Source organism: Gallus gallus, chromosome 1 (assembly GCF_016699485.2).
Source record: "Gallus gallus isolate bGalGal1 chromosome 1, bGalGal1.mat.broiler.GRCg7b, whole genome shotgun sequence".
Classification (NCBI taxonomy): domain Eukaryota; kingdom Metazoa; phylum Chordata; class Aves; order Galliformes; family Phasianidae; genus Gallus; species Gallus gallus.
In genome coordinates, this window is record NC_052532.1 from 67,603,856 (window position 1) to 67,624,046 (window position 20,191).

Sequence of the window (20,191 nt, forward strand, 5' to 3'; positions counted from 1 at the left end):
AGTAGTTGCTCTTTATTGTTAGAATCTGCTGCTTTAAGTCAACTTGCAATGATGTTTTCCTAGTGGTGGAATAGGATGGTTGGTTTGTAAAGCAGCATGTGGATTAGAATTTTGCCTCTTTTCCAGTTGAGAGATCTCCAAAGACCAGTGGAGGTGAGCCTAAGAATTGAGCAGTGATTTGTTTTGGGGATGAGGCATAGGAAGGTAGCTGTGTATGTGGTTGTGGGCTGTTTCAAAAGAATCAAAAACGGATGGAAGGATTACAGTGCAGTATGTAAACTGGCAGTCATGAGGGAGCAACCTTCTCAAGGGATAGCTCAGGTATGGGGCACCCTTTGTTCAGGTTGTTTCATTTGTTTCTAATTGGTATCTTAAGGTCCATTCATAAATGATATAAAGCATGAAGGGGAAAAGTACAGTTTTTTTTCTCAAATTTACAGAGTTGGCAGCACTGTACAGCAGACCTGTGGTGAAAAGTTTGGTCATCATGGAACTCCACTGAATAGTTTGGTTCTTTCTGTCATGACAGTGTGATTTACTCATATAGGTACTGTTCAAGTGTAGCAGCAAGACAGTATTTTTAAGTGGTCGGGATCATACTCTCTCTACTAGCAATCTGTGTCTCTTATCCTCTAAGATAATTTTCAAAGATCAAAACATCTTCCTATTCAGCCTCTTCTTGTCTACCTTTGGTATTTGCCATTTTGCAAACTTCACTGTTTGGGAATGTTGAAAATCTGCACTCTTGCCATTGACTTCTTGAACTTTTTGTATGTACTTGAGATGCATTTGTCTTCAAGGTCTTCAAGATGCATGGATGTCTTCAAGGAAGAATCTATGGCAAGGCCTTAAGTTGCTTCTTGTTTTTAACTGAAGTCCTAGGAATTGCAAGTCAGAACTGATCAAAATTAGTGTAATCTGCATGGGATCTGAGTCAGCGTTAACTTGAAACATCCCCAAATGCTGCAGTAACTTCATTTTTCTTTCCATCTATTTCTCCCAGCTGTATGCTGGCTGAGGAGGAATTAGATTTTTAATACCTTAATAATAATAATAAACTTTGCAGTTTTGAAACCAAATAACTTCTGGGTTAAAAAAATTAAAATGTTTGTATCTAGTTGAAAAAGACAGCCTTGTTTTGCTGAGTCACTCATTACTTTGCTGTGTTCTTACGTGTCTTATCAAACAGACTGACTTTCTTGGTTTTGCAGATTTCAACAGTGTTTGGCCTCTTAGCTTCAGGTTCGCAGTGATGGAGCAGCAGTACTCTGAAGCTGGTGAGGATCTTCAGATGCCAGCACAGATTCCTGGGGGTGCGCAAAGCTGTGTTTGGAACTGATTTTTTTCCAGTTGCCTCTAGGGGTCTTCCCACTTCCCCCTGGTGAATGGCCAGCACCTACCAGAGCATCGTGTGTTCTGCGAAGCACATCATTGCAGTGAAGGAAAAACTGTTTGCTAGTACTTACATGCATTCATATTGTGGTGTGTTTTTACCATGTGCTTGCCTCATAAGCCCTGCAGCTTTTTGGCTTTGAACTCAAGTTTGATTAACAGCTGAAGTGTGTGTACCTCCCGCATGGTACAGAGCGTTGTCTTTTTTCCAAAGGGAGTCTGTGGGATCTGCTGGTCAGTGGTCTTAACTTTCAGGGGAGAAATTGCCAAAGAATTCTGAAAATAGCGTGAGACGTGATAGGCTTTATTACTACTTTTATCTTGTTATTTCAACTTGCTCTGCTAATCACCACAGGATCTGAATCCTGCTTTTGAACTTCGAAGGAAAGCTTTCACTTTCTCTTGGCTTATGTTGGGCACTTAAAATTAAGTAATGATTGTCACCTACAAAAGGAAATAAATCATTGTTGAACGAAGGAAAGGCATTTGAATCCAGGTGGTGACTTGTATTTTGGCCTGACTGGAGGCAATGTGAGGACTGCGTATGTCAACTAGAACCTCCTGTATACCCTTCCCCACCTTCCCCTAGAAGAGTGTTTCTTGGCTTGAAATGCTGATAAAGACAGGGCCTTGGAGTTATGAAGAAGGCTGTCTGTCCTTCCGGTGTTCTAATTTTTGAAGAGACAGACTAGTCTAAGCTTTTTTATCTTTATTTTAATTTGGGTATACAACATAACAAACCCATTACCTTCTTGAGTACAAGATACCTTTTTGTGCCTATTTGCTTTGGTAAGCTTGATTGGTCATTGTAAGGGTAGCTTCTCTCCATTTCCTGTTCCATAACTTGCAATTATCATCCATCTGTTCTACCTTTTCCAGAGAATTAAAATACTGAATGGTAGGAATTGTATTTCAGAAAACCTGTTTTTATCACTTCTCTTTTTTATAGTTATTTGCATTTAACAACCATGGTGGTTTGAGATGTGAAGTGGAACAGGGATCTAGTCAACCTGATCTTCTGCAAGAGTGAGAATTCTGCAGTTCTGATGATGGTACAGGCTGTTGCTGTCACTTGTAAACCAACCAGCCTGGTTTGGTTTTATTTTTAAGGGATGTTATACTAATCAGGAAACATTTAGCAACTTGTAATCTAATTGCTTGTGTCCTTTTAAATGTAGAATTATGTTGCCATTGACACAAATGAAGTTCTCTAATTGGTAAAGCAAAAACTTGTGTGCTATCAAATAAACAAATTTCCAAGCGTTCAGTGGTGTAATCAACTGATTGGCCATTTCATAGAAGCTGGTCCTAGTTCTACTAGATGATGATTAACTACTAGTCAATGTATAACAGGAGATCATTATTACTTCTGAAACTGTGGGAGTCTAATTGCTTTCTATGCAGTTTCTCTTAAGTAAATCTCTTTGCTGAGACAGGTGCTATAGCTTTGCTTACTGCTGTTTGAGGTGGAGGTAATGGCTTGTGATATAAAGAGAAATTTTTCTACATCTCCCACATCTGTCTTACATATACACCTATGTAAGGTCCAAGCATCAATGGAGTTCATTCCACTGGAAAGATTACTTCCAGACAATTGATTAAAAATTCTTGCTGAGGAGTGCAGTAAAAACAGCAAAAGTCAACTTTGCGTTTCTTTCATCACCTCATTGCTAATTGCAGTGTAAGGGAAAGTTATAGTTAATGGCTTCCACTGACTGCATAATGAAGTAAGAAATTAATGCTCCAAAGAATCAAACAAAAATCTGCAATTAACAGCTACTGCTACTATATAACGTTTATTTGATTAGTGACAATTAGACTTAATAATCTCACTAACGTTTCTTCAAATACTTGAAGGGGAGGGAGAGCAGAGGTTGGCTGAAGGTGTGGTGGAAGGTGCTCCTTATCAACAAGGACAAGTGCTTACAAACAAAGCTACAAATCTGCAAGGTTTCAGGCCCAGTGTTCCTCTCTGCAGCTGCCATCTGTGACTGTTTTTATAACCATGAAATGCCTAACAGCTGTATACTTCACTACTTTCACCTTTTATTATTCAGTGTGTGCTTTCATTTATAGATAGTTGAAATCCATTTAATAGAAGCTGGCTATTTGCAAACACACGTTTTCTCAAACTGTTGCCTTGTACTTCCTTTATGCATCAGCATAAAACCTAAATTAGCAAGGTGCTTTTTTTTTCTGTACTTGAAATAAAGACCTCTAACATACTGGTGAAAGTGTGCCAAGTCTCTTCGGCCCATCAGCGCTGTAACTTTGCCTTATGAGCAGAAGAGCCAACAAGAGGCAGGCTTTCTGGTGTCCCATATGACTGGAAGTTTTGTCTGTGTGTAATCCTTTCTTGGTAGACCAGCCCTGTGTGTGCAGGGAGGAATTCACTGATCCTTTGTACCATTTTAGCGCTAGTGAGCCATATGAAACAGCTCGTATTGTAGGTTCATTGGTGGATGTGTTATGCTGCATTGTTAGTACGTAAGGTTTTGGTTCTTTTAAGTCTGGGTTTGATTTCTGACTCAGCTCACTATAAATTGAGGGCAGCCATGTCAGATAAGAAGAGATGGAAAGTGTAGAGAGAATGGTACAATTTTTGGCTGCAGAGCTGACTTCTACTTCAAAGTGTTGATGGAACTATGTGCATTTGAATCACATGTGAAGATTGAAATGCACTGCATGCAAGATGGAAATCACAAAATAAACTGCTCCAGGCCCTTAGAAAACAAGGAGTTTCTGTATCTGCTCAGCTTTGCTGCTACTTACACAATCTTCTGTGTTTCACTTTTTCCCAAGTAATTATAAAAAGATTGGAATCTGGGTGTTATTGGAAGTAAGCTGCATTTGAAAGTCAGCTTAAGGTAACCCTTAAGCCCTCTGGGGAATCACTTTTTTGCATGACAGCTTTTCCAACTAACCTTTTGATACAAAAATGTAGAGACATATAGTATTTATATATTATATTATAATATCCACTTTTTGAGAATGTAAAGAACCATTGGATACTGTCTCTATATTATGATCACGGAGTGTATGTTGAAATACAGTGTTAATACTTTGCTCAGTTGTAATGGCCAGCATGTACGTTCAGTGGCAAAGGAAGCGAAATTTTTTTTACTCTTCAATTACTGTTGCATGCATGCATGTTCCTAACTACATTATTACATGTGTAATGGGAAGCCCATTCCATTTTTTCCCCCCCAGTTACTTTCAACCAGATTTATCCTTAAGGAAAGAAGTTAAAGCAAATTATACACTCTGCTACCATCTTTACATAACCTGAACACTTTAATAGTTGGATGTCTTGTCCAATTATACTTTTTCAGAAATTTGCATGGTTAAGAACAGAATATCCTGAGTTGTGCACAACCCACAAGAATCACCAAGCCCAACTTCTGGCTCCACAAAGGACCCCCCAGAATTCAAACCCTGTCTGAGAGTGCTGCCAAATGCTGCTTGAACTTAGGCAGCTTGTGGCTATGACCACTACCCTGGGGATTCTGTTTCAGTGCCTGACCACCCTCTGGTGAATAACCTTTTCTAATATCCGTGTGATATATTAGCGACATGCATGTTTTAACTTGTATTGCTTGTCTAAAAAGCCTCACCTGTAGTATCAGTAGTAAATGATCTAACTTGACTTGCTTCCTAGTGACCTGCAGTTCAAACAAGTCGGTGGATATAGAAAATACAGACCCAATCACAATTCTGTTAAACATCCTGACTGTATTACCGTAGCCTCTTTCTTTAAATATACTTTATCATTCTTCCTTTTCTGAGAATCAGTGCAAAATATTTAGCTGTACGTAGGCTTGGCAAGTATTTGTTATGCTGTTTAAAGCATTTATTGTAGACAGTAAAATCAGACAGTTCCTTTCAAAGGGAAAAACAAGTGTTGGAATCGTTTTTTAAAAATCTACTGAGTGGGCTGTGACTGATTGTAGAATCATAGAATGGCCTGGGTTGGAAAGGACCACAACAATCATCGAGTTTCAACCCCCCTGCTATGTGCAGGGTTGCCAACCACTGGACCAGGCTGCCCAGAGCCACATCCAGCCTGGCCTTGAATGCCTCCAGGAATGCCTCCTTGGGCAACCTGTTCCAGTGCGTCACCACCCTCTGTGTAGAAAAACTTCCTCCTAATATCTACCCTAAACCTCCTCCATCTTAGTTTAAAACCATTCCTCCTTGTCCTATCACTATCCACCCATGTAAACAGCTGTTCCCTCTCCTGTTTATATGCCCCCTTCAAGTACTGGAAGGCCACAATGAGGTCTCCCTGGAACCTTCTCTTCTCCAAGCTAACCAAGCCCAGTTCCCTCAACTTTTCTTCATAGGAGAGGTGCTCCAGCCCTCTGATCATCTTAGTGGCCCTCCTCTGGACCCGCTCCGAGAGCTCCACATCCTTCCTGTACTGTGGGCCCCAGGCCTGGGCGTGGTACTCCAGACGGGGCCTCACAAGAGCTGAGTAGAGGGCAACAATCACCTCCCTCTCCCTGCTGGCCACCCCTTTTTTAATGCAGCCCAGAACACAGTTGGCCTTCCAGGCTACAAGCGCACACTGCTGGCTCATGTCCAGCTTCTCGTCTACCAGGACCCCCATGTCCTTCTCTGCAGGGCTGCTCTCAAGAAGATCTTCCCCCCCAGTTTGTATAAATACCTGGGATTGCCCGGACCCAAGTGTAGCACCCTGCACTTGGCCTTATTGTACCTCATTAGGTTTTCATGGACCCACTTGGAAAGAAGTCAACAACAAAGTAAATTTTTCCTGCAGGAAACAATCAAAAGCATGCCTCCTATCTGTAAGTGTAATGTTGCAGTGCACGCTGTCTTAAGAAAAGAAATAGGCTGGCATGTAAAAGAATTACTAATTTCTGTGCTATTATGCTAGTATTCTTCCAATTTGAGTTGCACAGAAGGAGAGGAGGTCATAGGGTCATGGAGTGGAGCCACGCAGCAATCTCACATTTGTTTTTATATAGGTCATTATATAGTTGCTGATGGATAATTTTTGATTAATTGTGATGAGAAGATAATTGGGACCATATGACCCAGATGTGGTAAAGACCTCCTTAGCTGGCAGCACCCAACCTTCCTTGCTTCTCTGTCCAGAACTTACCTTTTACCACAGCCTCAAGGCATCAACAGATCTGTTTGTACTTTGGATACGATGGTGTATCTTCTTAAATCATGACCTTGAAGTTAATAATTTATAGCTATAGGTTCCATATGATGTCTGCAGCATTTCAGACTCATCATTACCTTGATATAAGATATAAGTTAACTTGATGATTCTCCCATTACCCCATGGAACTAACCAAAACGTTCTGACCTTGTTACAAGTACAGATGTTTACTTGCTGATACTAATTCAGTTTTGAGATTCCTGTTTCCATATGCTTTTCCTTTACGGCTAATTGCTACTCAACTTCAACAAAGACAGAAAATGGCTTTCATTTTAAAGATTTCCTGCTTGTAGTCAAGGATACTGCTTTCCTGTATTTAAATGTAAAAGGCTCTTGAAAAGTCAGCTTGGTTCCTTTTTTAATGCTATTTCTCAGAAAGGTCTTTTTCACCATTGTAAACTGTTTCTTGTTTCTCCTAAATTTACTTTCAGCAGGGGATTCCTTTATATCACATGAGTTGAGATACAGAGTCTGTCATTCAGTAAACTAAAGAACAACTGTTAAGGAGTGGAGGTGAAATACAAGTTCTAAGTTTAGAAAGGATTGTTGCCATGTCAATCCGATCTTCCATTCAATGAGTGGACATTCCATGGTTCTTTTAGAAATGTGCAAATGGAAGAGGCCACCTGGGTTCTGAAAGTAACTACTTGTTTTTACCAGTAGTCCTTCCCCACTGCGGGCTTTTGAGTAATGAAAATATAGTCCAGGAGGTTACGGAAAAATCATCAGTAGGAACAGATACTCAAAACAGCCATTCTGGTGTTTCATACTCTCTGAAGAGGTGACCAACACTTGTTCAGTTTGCAGGTGCTTCTTTTTCGATAAACTGAAGGGGTTGGAGTGGGCCTCTGGAGATCATCTGGTCTAACCCTCCCGCTTCCTAAGGCAGGTTCCCTACAGCAGGTTACGCAGGAAAGCATCCAGGTGAGTTCTAAATATCCTCAAGGGAGACTCCACAGCCTCTATGGACAGCCTGTTCCAGTCCTCTGCTACCCTCAAAGTAAAGAAGTTTTTCCTCATATTCAGATGGAACTTCCTCTGTTCCAGTTTGTGCCCATTGGCCCTTGTTCTGTCAGCGAGCACCGTTAGAGTCTGACTGCATCTACTTGGCTCCTGTCCATTAGATATTTATAAGCACCGAGAAGATTCCTCCTCGGTCTTCTCTTTAGGCTGATTGATCACATGTAAGGGAGATCAGGCCCCTCATCACCTTTGTGGCCCTCTGCTGGATTCTCTCTAGAAATTCCCTATTTTCTTTAACTGGAGAGCCCACATTCTAAATGTAGCCTCACTGGAGCAGAGTAGACGAGGAGGATCACCTGCCTTGACCTTCTGGCCACGCTCTCTTTAATGCACCCTGGAATTATATTGGCCTTCTTAGCCACAAGGGTATGCTTCAGGCTTGTGGTCAACCTGCAGTCCACCACAAAGCTCTTTTCCATCAGGTCAGCCCCTAACTTTTACCAACGTGTGCAGTTGTACCTTCCTCTTGCCCTTGCTGAACTTCATTAGGTTCCTTTCTTTCCACTCTCCAGCCCATCCAGATCATGCTGAATAGCAGCACAGCCTTCTGGTATGTCAGCCACTCCTACCAGCTTTGTATTATCAGGAAATTTGCTGAGGGTGCTCTCTATCCCTTCACTCAGATCACTGAAAAAGATGCTGAGCCAGATCAGACTCGGTACCAATCTTTGGGGAACACCACTAGCTACAGGCCTCCAACTATTCTGCACCACTGATCACAATCACCTGAGCCCTGCTTGTTCTCAATCCACCTCACTGTGCACTTGTCTATCCCATACTTCCTAAGCTTACCTACGAGGATGTTATGGGATACAACATCAAAAGCCTGCTGAAGTCAAGCTAGACTATATCCACTGTTCTCCGCTCATCTACCCAGCTTGCCATGACATCATGCAAGGCTACTTGGTCGGACAAGCATGATTTCCCGTCGATGAATGCATCCTGATGACCTTCTCTTCCATTTGCTAAGAGATGACATCCAGAATAAGCTATTTCATCACCTTCCTAGGGACAGAGGTGAGGCTGACTGGCCTGTAGTTTCCTGGATCCTCCTTGTAACTTTTGAAGATGGAATGACATCTGGTTTTTTCCAGTCCTCAGGCACCTCTCCTGTTTTCCATGACCTCTTAAAGGTGATAGAGGCTAGGCAGTCACTTCTGCCAGCTCCCTCAGTTCTCGTGGGTGCATCCCATTGGGGACCATGGATTTGTGTGCATAGAGTTTGCCTAAACGATCTCTGACCAGATTGTCCTTGACCAAGGGGAAACCTTCCTTTCCCTAGGCGCTCACTTATCTCCAGGGTCTGGGACTCTTAAGAGGCAGTCTTAGAAGTAAAGACTGAAACAAAGGAGGCATTCATTAACTCTTCCTTTTCAATGTCCTTTACTACCTCAGCACCCACCTCATTCAGCATTCCCTAATCTTCCTTTTGCTATTGACATACTTAAAGAAGTCTTTCTTATTGTCCTTGATTTAACTTGGAGTTAAATCAAGGTTTAACTCCAAGTGTGCTTTAGCCTTCCTTGTGTCCCTGCATGACCTGACTATGTTCCTATATTTCTTGCATGCAGCTAGACTCCTTTTCCACCTCCTTGCTCATGCACGCAGTCACATACTCAGTTAGATGACATCTTTGGTTCTCTTTTCTTTCATCATCATTAGAAAATCTCTTTTCTTCTTGCTGTGTAGGCTTCAAGGTGTATTGCAAATAGTTGCTTGGGATAGCCAGGGATAAGAGAGTCCACATGAGTCTCAGTGACATCTGAGAATATAAGAATGCTCTACTCAAAAGTTGTTATTACAAGTAAAGAAAATTAGGTCTTTGTTTCCTCTGTCATCTCTTCTTTGCTTTTGAATTCTCAGCTTCTTACCCTCTTTGAGCCCATTGAGTAGGAGGAAAGGGAATGTTTTACCATATATTTACAGTATACACATAGGTCACTCTGAAAGTAACACTTCCTATTATTTCCATGGAAACTCTAACAGATACAAAAAGCACAATAACACTGTTTGATAGTGCAAATTCTCAGCTACAAAATGCTATTTTTCAACAGAGTCACTACCATTACCTATGCATTTTTTCCAGAGATGAACAGGAGCCTGCATGCTGCGCTCATCAAGATCTGCACCAGCAGCGGTGACCCGCTGTCGCCACTGCTGAAGAACTCAACCCACCACCTCACTGTGCTCACATGCACTGTTTGGTCTCCATAACCGTTCAGCAAGTGTGAACGAGTGTTGATGAGTACCATTCTTTCTGCATGGAGGAATTAAATTCATTCGACTCCATATGATTGCTTCATCCGCTCTTCCATATCAGATGCCATTTTGTCAGACTGCCCCTCTGCTGCCATCTGTCATGCAGCAACAAAATGTAATGGAATATTGTTGGGAAGGTTCAGCCTCTACTGCCATACCAGCAACATCTGCCTCTGACATTGTGGGCCAGCATCATAAAATAGGAAGCATTACCTTGAGAGCAGCCCTTGTACTTGCCCAACAGTATTCACATGTGTATATATATATATGCATGTGTGTGTGTATAAAACAGAATTTCACCTGCAGCAGCTTCAGGCTTGCACACTTCTCATCCCTAAACCGAAGCAGAGTCTCAAGTTTATTCAGTTTGGTGAAGCAATGACCGTGCTTAGTTTTCTTTGTTTATGTTGTCTTTCAACTCTTCTCCCTTATTTTGCCTGAGAGGGAGACCTTCCCATCTGCAAGAAAGAAAGTTTTCCCACGTAAAAGAGCTAGAAATCTTACTGTTTTTATGCTTTCTTCCTACTATTGAGTTTCTTGCATGTGCAGTGCGTGTTTTCCTCTTGATCAGAAAACAACGTTATCATCCATGTGATTTTACCATTTTATTGGTAAATAAAATGAGACATTTTATGTATCCTGTTGGAATTGATCATCTTGGTACACCTTGATAAATAAGCTGACCTCTTGCAAAGTCCTGTGTTGTAGCATCTCTCATTGAAAGATGTTCCTGTTAGATTCCTGTGGGCTACTTCTGGCATTTGCATGCATGCATCTACTTAGCACATAGTAGGAATAAAATATGACTTTTAATGCCTACCTATTTCTGCTGATTGAAAAAAACATGTGTTGTTTTTTGACCCTGTATGCTAGGGAACCAAGTCAGTGGTTCATATTGGATCCCTACTCTTATATTTAATGAGACTGGATGCTTTTCGTGTTAGCTCAACTGACGTGCATCTTTTTTTTTCTGCATCCTTTTACATCTTTTAACAAGTCAGGATCTGTTGCAAGTAAGTACTTGATTTAAGGCTCCAAACTACAAGTCTGTAGCGTGAGCACAAGAATACTTTTAATATTTTCCCTGGGACTTCAATAGGCCCTCTTTTTTTTTCTGACTAAAATACATAAAACTTCTTTGCTAAGATGTCTGGATTGATGAAGGGAATAAAAAAATCTTTTCCTCCAACAGTGGCTTGATTAATGGATTTATTGTTTGCAGAGATTTTGTCAGGAAGCCATATGGCTTGAGGAAAACAAGGATGAAGTGGCTGATGTTGAGGATCTGATTTAATAGGGGTCCCTAAGGACACAATGTGGCTCTTATCCTTACTCCTTTGCGCTCAGTTTGTGAAGTGGTCTAAGAAGAGCTTTAGTGCTTCAGTAGAGCTAAAGATAATAGGTCTCTGTTTGAGTGGAATATCAGACCCTGCTGCCGGATGTGCATCACAGTGGCTCAACTCTCAGGGCAAAAACCCACTGCTCTTATCCTTTTGTTTAAGATATTCTGGAGTAGTTTGCAAGGAACAGGAATTGAAATGTTTGCTTCTGGTATCTTGGCAGTGGATCAGTTGGCATCCGTGAGGACAACTTTACCATCTCAAAGCTGGGCTCTCTGTTTGGGGTGAGGTGCTACTCCTTTTCTTTCCACTCCTTTCTCTCCTCTACTCTTCCCTTCCTCAGCAAAAGTCAAGCAAGTATGTCTGTGTCCTACAGTCAGGCTTATTATAATGTGTGTATATGGAGTTCAGTAAGTAACTGAAGCTTAGATACTTGTGATTCAACCTGACGTGATGGGTCGGATGAATGTTCAGCCTTATGTGTGACAGTTTGATTCTAGTTATGACTACTTGGTGAAAAAAGCTGAATGGAAAATTCAAAGCAATATTCTGGAAAGTAAGCGCTAGCAGCTATGCTAAGGATGTTAACCAAGCTCTCCCTTGTGTGAAAGTACAGTCTCTCTGCTGAGAGGCATGAAGTCACCAAAAAGCACTTATGATCACTTCAGAACTGAAGTGAAGCATTAGCAGTTACTTGTGGGTCAGCAGAATCTGGAAAGCACCAAACATCACCTGACAAAAGCATATTGCGGCTACGCAGAATTCAATGAACGTTGCTTTGTGAATGAAAAGAGAAGTAGGCAGGCAGTGGTTGTGAAAATGACCATACGTGTGCCTTAAATTTCTGCAGGTCCTGAACATCCTATTTAGAAGTTTTTGGCCACGGTGGGAGCAGTAATTACTCCTGGAAGGCTTCAGTGCATGGCACTTGTAGACTAGTATTACAATATACCAGTCTTTCCTTTCTAGATCTTTGAGAGGTTTCTTGCTGTTGTTTTCTGGCCACTTACAACATGCTTATGCTGGAGTTGCTGGTTATTGCATCTATGGCAAGCAGTAGGGGAAAAGCAGTTTGCATTGGCAATATTCAGTGACTCACAGCAGTGGAAGTGGACAGGCTAAAAGATGCAAGGAAAGCTTACCTGCTTTAGAGCTAATATACACTGCTGTCGAAGTGAAGTTTCTAATTAGCATTCAGTGTAACAGATATGTTCAACTGAAGTATTATTCAGAAACCCTTCTACAGAGGTCTAAAAACGACCACTTTTCACATGTTCTCCCTGGCTTAGACATAGTATTAGGCAATGTTTATCGGCCTGGCACCATCGCGCTGTTAAACATAATTGTAGTAAGCAGCTGTTGCAAGCTGATTAATATTAGTCTTAGTCAGCTGGACAGGATTTGTTACCTTTTGCCTACTTTGTTTGATTCCTTATGTATGTGTACGTTAACTGAGATTTACCACTACAAGGGAGTCAGTGTATGCAGTTCATACAGTCTGTATGCACACGGGGGTTTTTGTATCTGGAAGACTTCCAGTTTAAGGATTATTTTCTTTAAGAAGAAAATTAGGAAAGAAGATTATTTCACAATCTCTTGTATTTACAATATAGCAGTGGCAGATGTTCGTGACTACCTGGTGTAGCGTTCAGTATTTCATAACGTTGTGGAAAGCTGATGCAATGCTGTTTACCACATTTAGTTATTTATGGCAGGAAGATGTCACACCTGGTAACAACAAAAGTAGCAAATTAAGTATAACACTCTGAGTTCCTTTTAAACTATTTGCAAAAAAGAAATTCTAGTTTTATGTAGCTGACTGTTATGCTGTGTTTTTCTTAGTCTGTCTACCCGTGCTAGGGAAGCACTTGTTTTCAAAAGCATTGAAGGGAAGAGGGGGGAACTATAGCTTCACTCTTGAGATAGTTTTACTAACTTATAAGTTATTCGTTTATAACTTATAAACATTTCTTTTTTTTTTTTCTTTTTTTCCCAGCAAGTGACCTTGTCAGCAGAGCTGGCCCTTATGCCTGCAGCAGCAGATTGCACTAAGCCCGCTGCATAACCAGACATCTCCATCTGTCCTCGCTTGCAGGTAAGAAGTTATGACAAATTTCAAATAAGAGTTTTCCTTCTCCTTCCTGAAAGTGTTTGTACATAAAGCACACCAAGAAGCCTAGAGCTTAGAGTCTCCTAAGTGTGTGTGGATATACTGGCATCACTTACTTCCTCAAGTTAGACATCTGAGCAAGATCCCAGCTCCCCTGTTCTGTGCAACATTTGCTTTCTCAAGATAGTTGTGTTCTGGAGCGTGCCTGTCGTGGTCCTGCCAAGTTTACCATTCATATGATGATGTGATTCCCATATGTATCTCCTCTCCACCTGTGTATGCAGAAGACCTGAGGCCAGCCTGCCTTTGAGGAGAGTGCCCTGAATGAGAGGAGACTCTTGTCACTGGCTTCTAGTTGGCAGACCCTCTAGGACAGCTCTCTGCCAGCAACAGCTCATTGGTGCCCTGTTGTTAGGCAGTCAATTCTGGCTGTATGTGAGTTTTAGGATGGCAGGCTGCAGCTGTCTCTTTGTGCAGGTGATGTGTGTGTGTGTTGAAAACATAATGCTGGATGTAAGGAGATAGCCTCAATTTGGCAATTGTGACGTTGCCAAAAATCCAGAAGGGATGACAAGAAAAGAAGGCAGTACCAGATAATGATTTTTATGACAATGTGATTAATTCTTGACATAGTAGAAAGATCAGAACTTTGAATTAAGCACTGTACAAATATATACTGTCAGATTATGCACTGGCGATTACTATTCACGTTGGTTTGAGTCCTCTGTTCTATGGTGTAAATTAAGATGGTGAAGCAAGTATGGGAAACTCACTACTACAATGTGTTCTGCATTCTGTGAATGGAACATAGATAAATTTGTCTATGCGTTTGTTGTGAGTGCTACTGAGTAAATTCCTTTCAGTGGAGCAAGTCCCTGGCTGGTCGCCAGTTAACTAGAGTGTCACTCCTTTATCTGTCACTTTGCAATGAGACATGCAAGCTGTACTCTTCGAATTATGTTATTGTACAACAACAGCATATACGTGCACGCAAACATTTCATCAAGGTGATGCTTGCCCATTGTCACATGGGTACAGTTACTTGTGTACCTTAGTTCTTTGGAATAAACCAATAGCTTTTCCTCATAAACATCACTGCAATAACTATCTGTTTTTCTGTTACTTCACTTTGCTGTCTGTTTTAGGGTGTAACACAAAGGGACAGTACAGGAAAGATGTGGAGTTCTTGGAGGGGGTCCAGAGGAGGGCTACTAAGATGCTCAGAGGGCTGGAGCACCTCTCCTATGAGGAAGGATGGAGGAAACTGGGATTCCTTAGCTTGGAAAAGAGAAGGCTCTGGGGAGACCTCATTGTGGCCTTCCAATACTTGAGGGGGGCACATAAACAGGGGGGGGAACGGCTGTTTATGAGGGTGGATAGTGATAGGACAAGGAGGAATGGTTTTAAACTAAGACAAGGGAGGTTTAGGGTACCTATTAGGAGGAAGTTTTTCACACAGAGGGTGGTGACACACTGGAACAGGTTGCCCAAGGAGGTTGTGGATGCCCCATCCCTGTAGGCATTCAAGGCCAGGCTGGGTGTGGCTCTGGGCAGCCTGGTCTGGTGGTTGGTGACCCTGCACATAGCAGGGGGGTGTAAACTAGATGATCATTGTGGTCCTTTTCAACCCAGGCCATGCTATGATTCTAACAGCTGCTAGTATGCAGTTTATTAAAGCACTTTTCTCCTGAAATCATGGAGTCAGAAGTCAGATTTTTGTTCTTAAAAAAAAAAAAAAAATCACTTTTGTTCAGTGTTAGTCAAAACATAAATCAAAGGTTAGAAGAAAAACTTTATACCCCTATATAAATCTGTAGTTCACTCATTTTGGATAGTCACCATGGTTTGGTTCCCTCATCTCAGAACATAAAAGAAGTAGAAGTTCTTTGGAGGAGGATGGCAAGGATGATGAGAGATGTGTGTTCTTCCAAAGGAATTAGTTTCTCACTTTGTGTCTCTTTGTGCGTGTCATGTAAGACAGCTCAATTTCTTGTCCTTAATAAGCATCAGCACCACATTTTCTTAGTGTTTAAGCATTCAGACTTCACTTGTGTCCTGCAAATCTGAGTAGCTGCTGAGTGATTTGTGGCTTACATTGTGCAGAAGTACACAGAGCAGATGTCTTTGACCCTCCCAAGTTAAGAGGTGCTTCTGCTGTCTGGACTCAAAAATTCTGGACGAAGTACCCCTCCCAGATCTATCTTCCTGCCATGTAAGTCAGGGTGGAATTGAAAATTCTGGGCCATGAATCAGAAAATATCTTGTTCATTGATCTCTTTCAGTATTCTTTTTTCTCTGCTCCAATCTGTGCAGCTACTATCTACTGAAAAGAACTAAGAGGTGGAACAAGTTTGTAGATACTGTCTAAAAGGAGCTCTGATTCAGAGTGCTTTTTCTCTGACTTCTGGGGAAGTTCTCGTTGAGGGGGAGAAATAATTTCAAACAAAATGCATTGCATCTCTCATTTTCATTGCTTCTCTCACGTGTTTCAAATTCCTGTGCATATGCCTTTCATCCCCTTTGGATTGAGTCCGTAGAGGGGAAAAAAAATGGCGACAGTGTTATCACTGGGATCCTTGAATCCTTTTGCTGCATTCTTTGGATTACAAAAAATGCTTTTCATCTCTTCAGCCTCTGTACCCCCTCCTCCCCACTCCAGAGCTGAACACCACACAATGTACCTCTTGTTCCCTTGCTAACTGTTGCAGCTTTATAATGACCTTGTACTTGTTCCGACCGGTGAGATACCATAGCTGAAGTTGAAGATACTATGGTGTGTGCATCTGTTTCCTTCCTTTTCATGACTCACTCACATTTTTATCATGTGTAACTTCTTGCTGTTTCACTTAATGGTGATTTTTTCCTCCTTCTTGCTGTTCTATGTAAATTTACTGTTATATAAAACTCAGATCTTGTATCCAGATTTAAATGAATTCACAATTGCAGCATCTGTAGTAAAAACGTCACAAATGCATTTCAAGTTGAATGCTATTCTATTTTTGTTTCTGTGGACTGTTTCTGAGGAAATGCACTGATTTTATGTTTGAAAATGTATATATTTCTCACAACTTTTTCAGAATTAGGATTCTGCATTTTCTTGCTCACCCCGGGCAAACTGCAAATAGAGAGTAAGTGGGGAGAATATGCCTGGAGATAAGAGCAGAAGTATTGATGATAAATGATGGGAAGGGTGCTGTGTGGAAATGCTATGTACATGCAGAGACAAGAAAGCCACTCTTTATGCTTCAAAAATGCTTGATTCTTTCTTTATCATTTGGGACATAGGTGGCTGAGTGCAAGCCCTTAGTGCTGCAGGCAAACTATTTCATATTTCTGTTCATGAGTTAACGGAGCTTTGGCTGGGTTTGCATCCTCTCACTGCTCCACTTGCTGGCGAGGCTTTTTCTGTTTGAATGGAGAAAGCTAACGGGATTATGGATTTAATTTTAGTTTTTAAAATCTTTTTTGAGATTACAGTTTGATTTTATTGACATGTCTCCATAGAATTCTGCAGTATTCTGATTTTCAGAGTAGCAAGACACAGAACACATGTGATGAGCATTGCATGAGTGGTCATTACACATTTGAAGGAAAAAAATATGTGCATATTACTTGTAAAACTTGGAGCTAACAACAGCTAAAGAATTTCTATGTTTGCATAACAATTACTGAAAATGTTGTTTTACCAGACAGCAAGTGCAAACCTAGTATTGATTTTTGCAGTAAGTGCAATGCATGTTAGTCATTCCTCTGGCAAGAAGGCAGCGCTGCTTTTAGAGGTATGTAGTTCTGTTACGATCTTCTTCCCCCTTTTCCATTAAGTTTCAGCAATTCTGCTCATTACTTCCTACAGAGGATGGCTTCAGAATGTTTAGAATTGAGAATTCTAGGCTTTCAAGTAACAAAGTTTACCTTTAATTTTACTTGTGTAGGAAACGGGTTTTAGTAATTAATATATTGAGGAAATAAAAATAGCCGTTGAATGGAGCCAGAATCTATCCCATTAGCAAAATCTGCAGAAATGGCACTAATATCTTCAAGTGAATCAGAGAGTTCATCACTAAATAGAAAGAGAAACATGAATACCTTTTTCACTTCACTCTTAAGCCTATCTTGGTACTTTTAAAACTAATTTAATTGTTCATTTGATTAACCTTTCCTAAGTCCGAGAAGACATTTAATTCAACTCTTCGCAAAGGTAGATAACAGCAGGACGAGGGGAAATGGTTTTAAGCTGGGGGAGGGAAGATTTAGGTTGGATGGCAGGGTGAAGTTCTTTACTATGAGAATGGTGAGGTGCTGGAACGGGCTGCCCAGAGAGGTTGTGGATGCCCCATCCTTGGAGGTGTTCAAGGCCAGGTTGGATGGGGCCCTGGGCAGCCTTGTCTAGTACGAAATAGGGAGGCTGGTGGCCCTGCCTGTGGCAGGGGTCTTGGAGCTTCAGGATCCTTGAGGTCCCTTCCAACCCGGGCCATTCTGTGATTCTGTGAATTGACGTCTTAAAGCTTCTTTAGGAAGGTTTGTTACACCTGTTGTTGCAGAGCTGAACAAATCTGACCCCTGTTATCTATAACACTAGTATTATGCTTTGCAGAGAGCATCTCTCTGAATTCTATAACATGGCTTTGTTTCTTCACACGCACAGAAAATCTCATGTGCTTTCAAACAAAAAGTTAAGATTCCAAAATTAATCTGAAAGCAAATATTCTGTGATGAGATGCAGCTCTGTGGTGGGGCAGAATTACTGTTTTCAGAGTGATCTTGTCCAGTTCGACAGCAAAGTTGTTTTTTTTTTTTCCAAAACAGAAAAAAATATTTTGTTGGGTTTGTTTTTTTTTTTTTTTTTTACAACTTTTGTGAACGAAACCAAACTTCTCAGCTTCTTGTTTCATCCTCAGGCTTTCCCATCAATCTGGGTTATTAGTAAGGATGTCTTAAACCAGAGTGTGGGCAAGGGGTGTGCTCTTGTACGCTTTCAGTAGCTCACTAAGTGAAACTACATAGTTTCAGCACAGTTATTTGATGTGATGTCAGAACGTATTTTGAGAGGCTTGTAATTTTGATTCAGTTCTGTCCCAGTTTGGAGGAAGACTGCATTTTAAAGATGTTTGTTTAAAGATGTTTGCAGTCAGATTCTTGATCTCACGAGGCATTATATGTATGTTTTTATTTTCCTATGAATCTGCCGGCGTGTTCCAAGCTAAGCACATGTTGAAGCCTCCTTAGGCTTGGGGCCTAGTTCGTTAGTGGAAAATCAGATAGATTATGCTCCTACTGTGCACAGAAATGCAAATTGTCTCTTCATGAGCGGAGGGGCAGGAAATAGCCCCTGATGCACTGAGAATCCCCAGTGTTGGTGTGCAGGCTGTTGCTGATTGCCTTGTTTGTGTAAACATGGGACAAGACAAACAGAGCTTCTAAAATTAAATTGAAGGTTAGTGGGAATCATAGAACCATTTGAGTTGGAAGAGGCCTTTAAAGGTCATCTAATCCAGCTCCCCTGCAATGAATAGGGGCACCTACAGCTACATCAGGTTGCTCAAAGCCCTGTGCAGCCTGACTGCGGATGCACAAGGTTGTTTTTTAAATAAAGTATTAATAGTTCTTAAACATGTTCTAAAACTGCCAGCTACCTTCCTCGACGCAACCACAGAGCTACGCGGTAGGCTCAGCTGTTCATATGTATTGATGCACTTGGGCCAGCGGTTCTGATGCAGAATTCTCCAGTTCCAGGCTAGGATCTGAGTGCTGCAGTGCTCCCGTAGCAGCTCTATTTGGCTTTCATGGCATTCATTTCGGCTCCCAGTACTTCATCCCACACTCTGCACTTGCTGACTTTTGGCCTACTTGGACCGATTCCTCTATTAAGTGAGAGGAGGGCTGTGCTTGTTCAGCAGCTTAAATGATAAACTCCATGGGCAGCGATTTATGCCAAACTGGATTTTAATTGAATTAGGATTTCCTATGTTTAATTAAGCTTTACATTGTGCTTTAGTGCTTCGCTTTGTGTTTAGCTTTTTCTTGCTGCAGTGAGCAAATACCTGTGTATAATCAGTTTCTACAGCCTGTTAGCTATCTTTGTGTTCTCTCAGGAGTCATGTGGGGGATTTGGAGTCTGTAGTCTTTGGAGCGCCAACACTAGCTAGATATTGAGACTGTAGTCTGACTACTGCAATAGATTTGCTGTTGTCTGTGCTCAAGTCTGAGGCCAGTTTAAGGATCTCTGTGCATGAGGTTCAGGTGAACTTCCCTGCTGTGGTTGCAGCCTCTTCCTACACCAAGTGAGCTGGCACTAGTGCTACAGCACAGAACCAGGCTAAGGATGTTCTGTGTAGACCTCATCAGCTCTGCATTAACAGAAATTTCTTCATGCTGTGCTATTTCAAAAGGGGTAGGGTGAATCCATTTGTCTTTCAGAGAGTGTGGAAATAATGCTGTTCTGCGGTGGGCTCCACCCTTTGAGACAATGAGCACTTTCTATCACTGTGTGTGGGCCAAGGCAACATCCTTGGCACTTTGGTCTGACTGAGACAACTTCAAGGCTAAAACTAACCATAGATTAGATAACAACAGTTGGGCTTCAAGGCAAAAGTCCTGTTTTATAAAAAGCAGCTTGACCTCTACAAGCCATCTAAAACAGGAAAAAAAAAGAAAAGCTGGTCTCCGAACACCACTGTTCTATTGTCCTGCATCTCCTCTCATCCTGCAACATCAGAAGTGTCAGCAGAGGCAAGAAATCTTAAGGCTTTTCTGTTGGTGTAACAGGACTGATTGTTTATCTGTCCTGACTGCTCTTGGGGTGCAGAAATCAGAATTTAATAACCATTCCTGGTGATAATCCGTATCAACATTTTGTCCTGCTTGATCCATGACTTC

The 20,191-nt window shown here is 41.4% G+C and overlaps 1 protein-coding gene across 4 annotated transcripts in view; it reads left to right on the forward strand.

The window, feature by feature from the left end:
- The window catches only part of RASSF8 (Ras association domain family member 8), an 80,013-nt gene that overhangs the window by 26,302 nt on the left and 33,520 nt on the right, over positions 1–20,191 (forward strand). For 2 of the 4 annotated variants that reach the window (XM_416437.8, XM_040705725.2), the window contains one exon: positions 13,202–13,300. The exons of 1 other annotated variant lie outside the window; for it this stretch is intronic. The gene's annotated coding sequence lies outside the window, so the exon portion shown is untranslated. Of the gene's footprint in view, positions 1–11,428; positions 11,490–13,201; positions 13,301–20,191 lie in introns of all 4 variants that reach the window. One more of the 4 variants, XM_046904313.1, reaches the window with a different exon arrangement.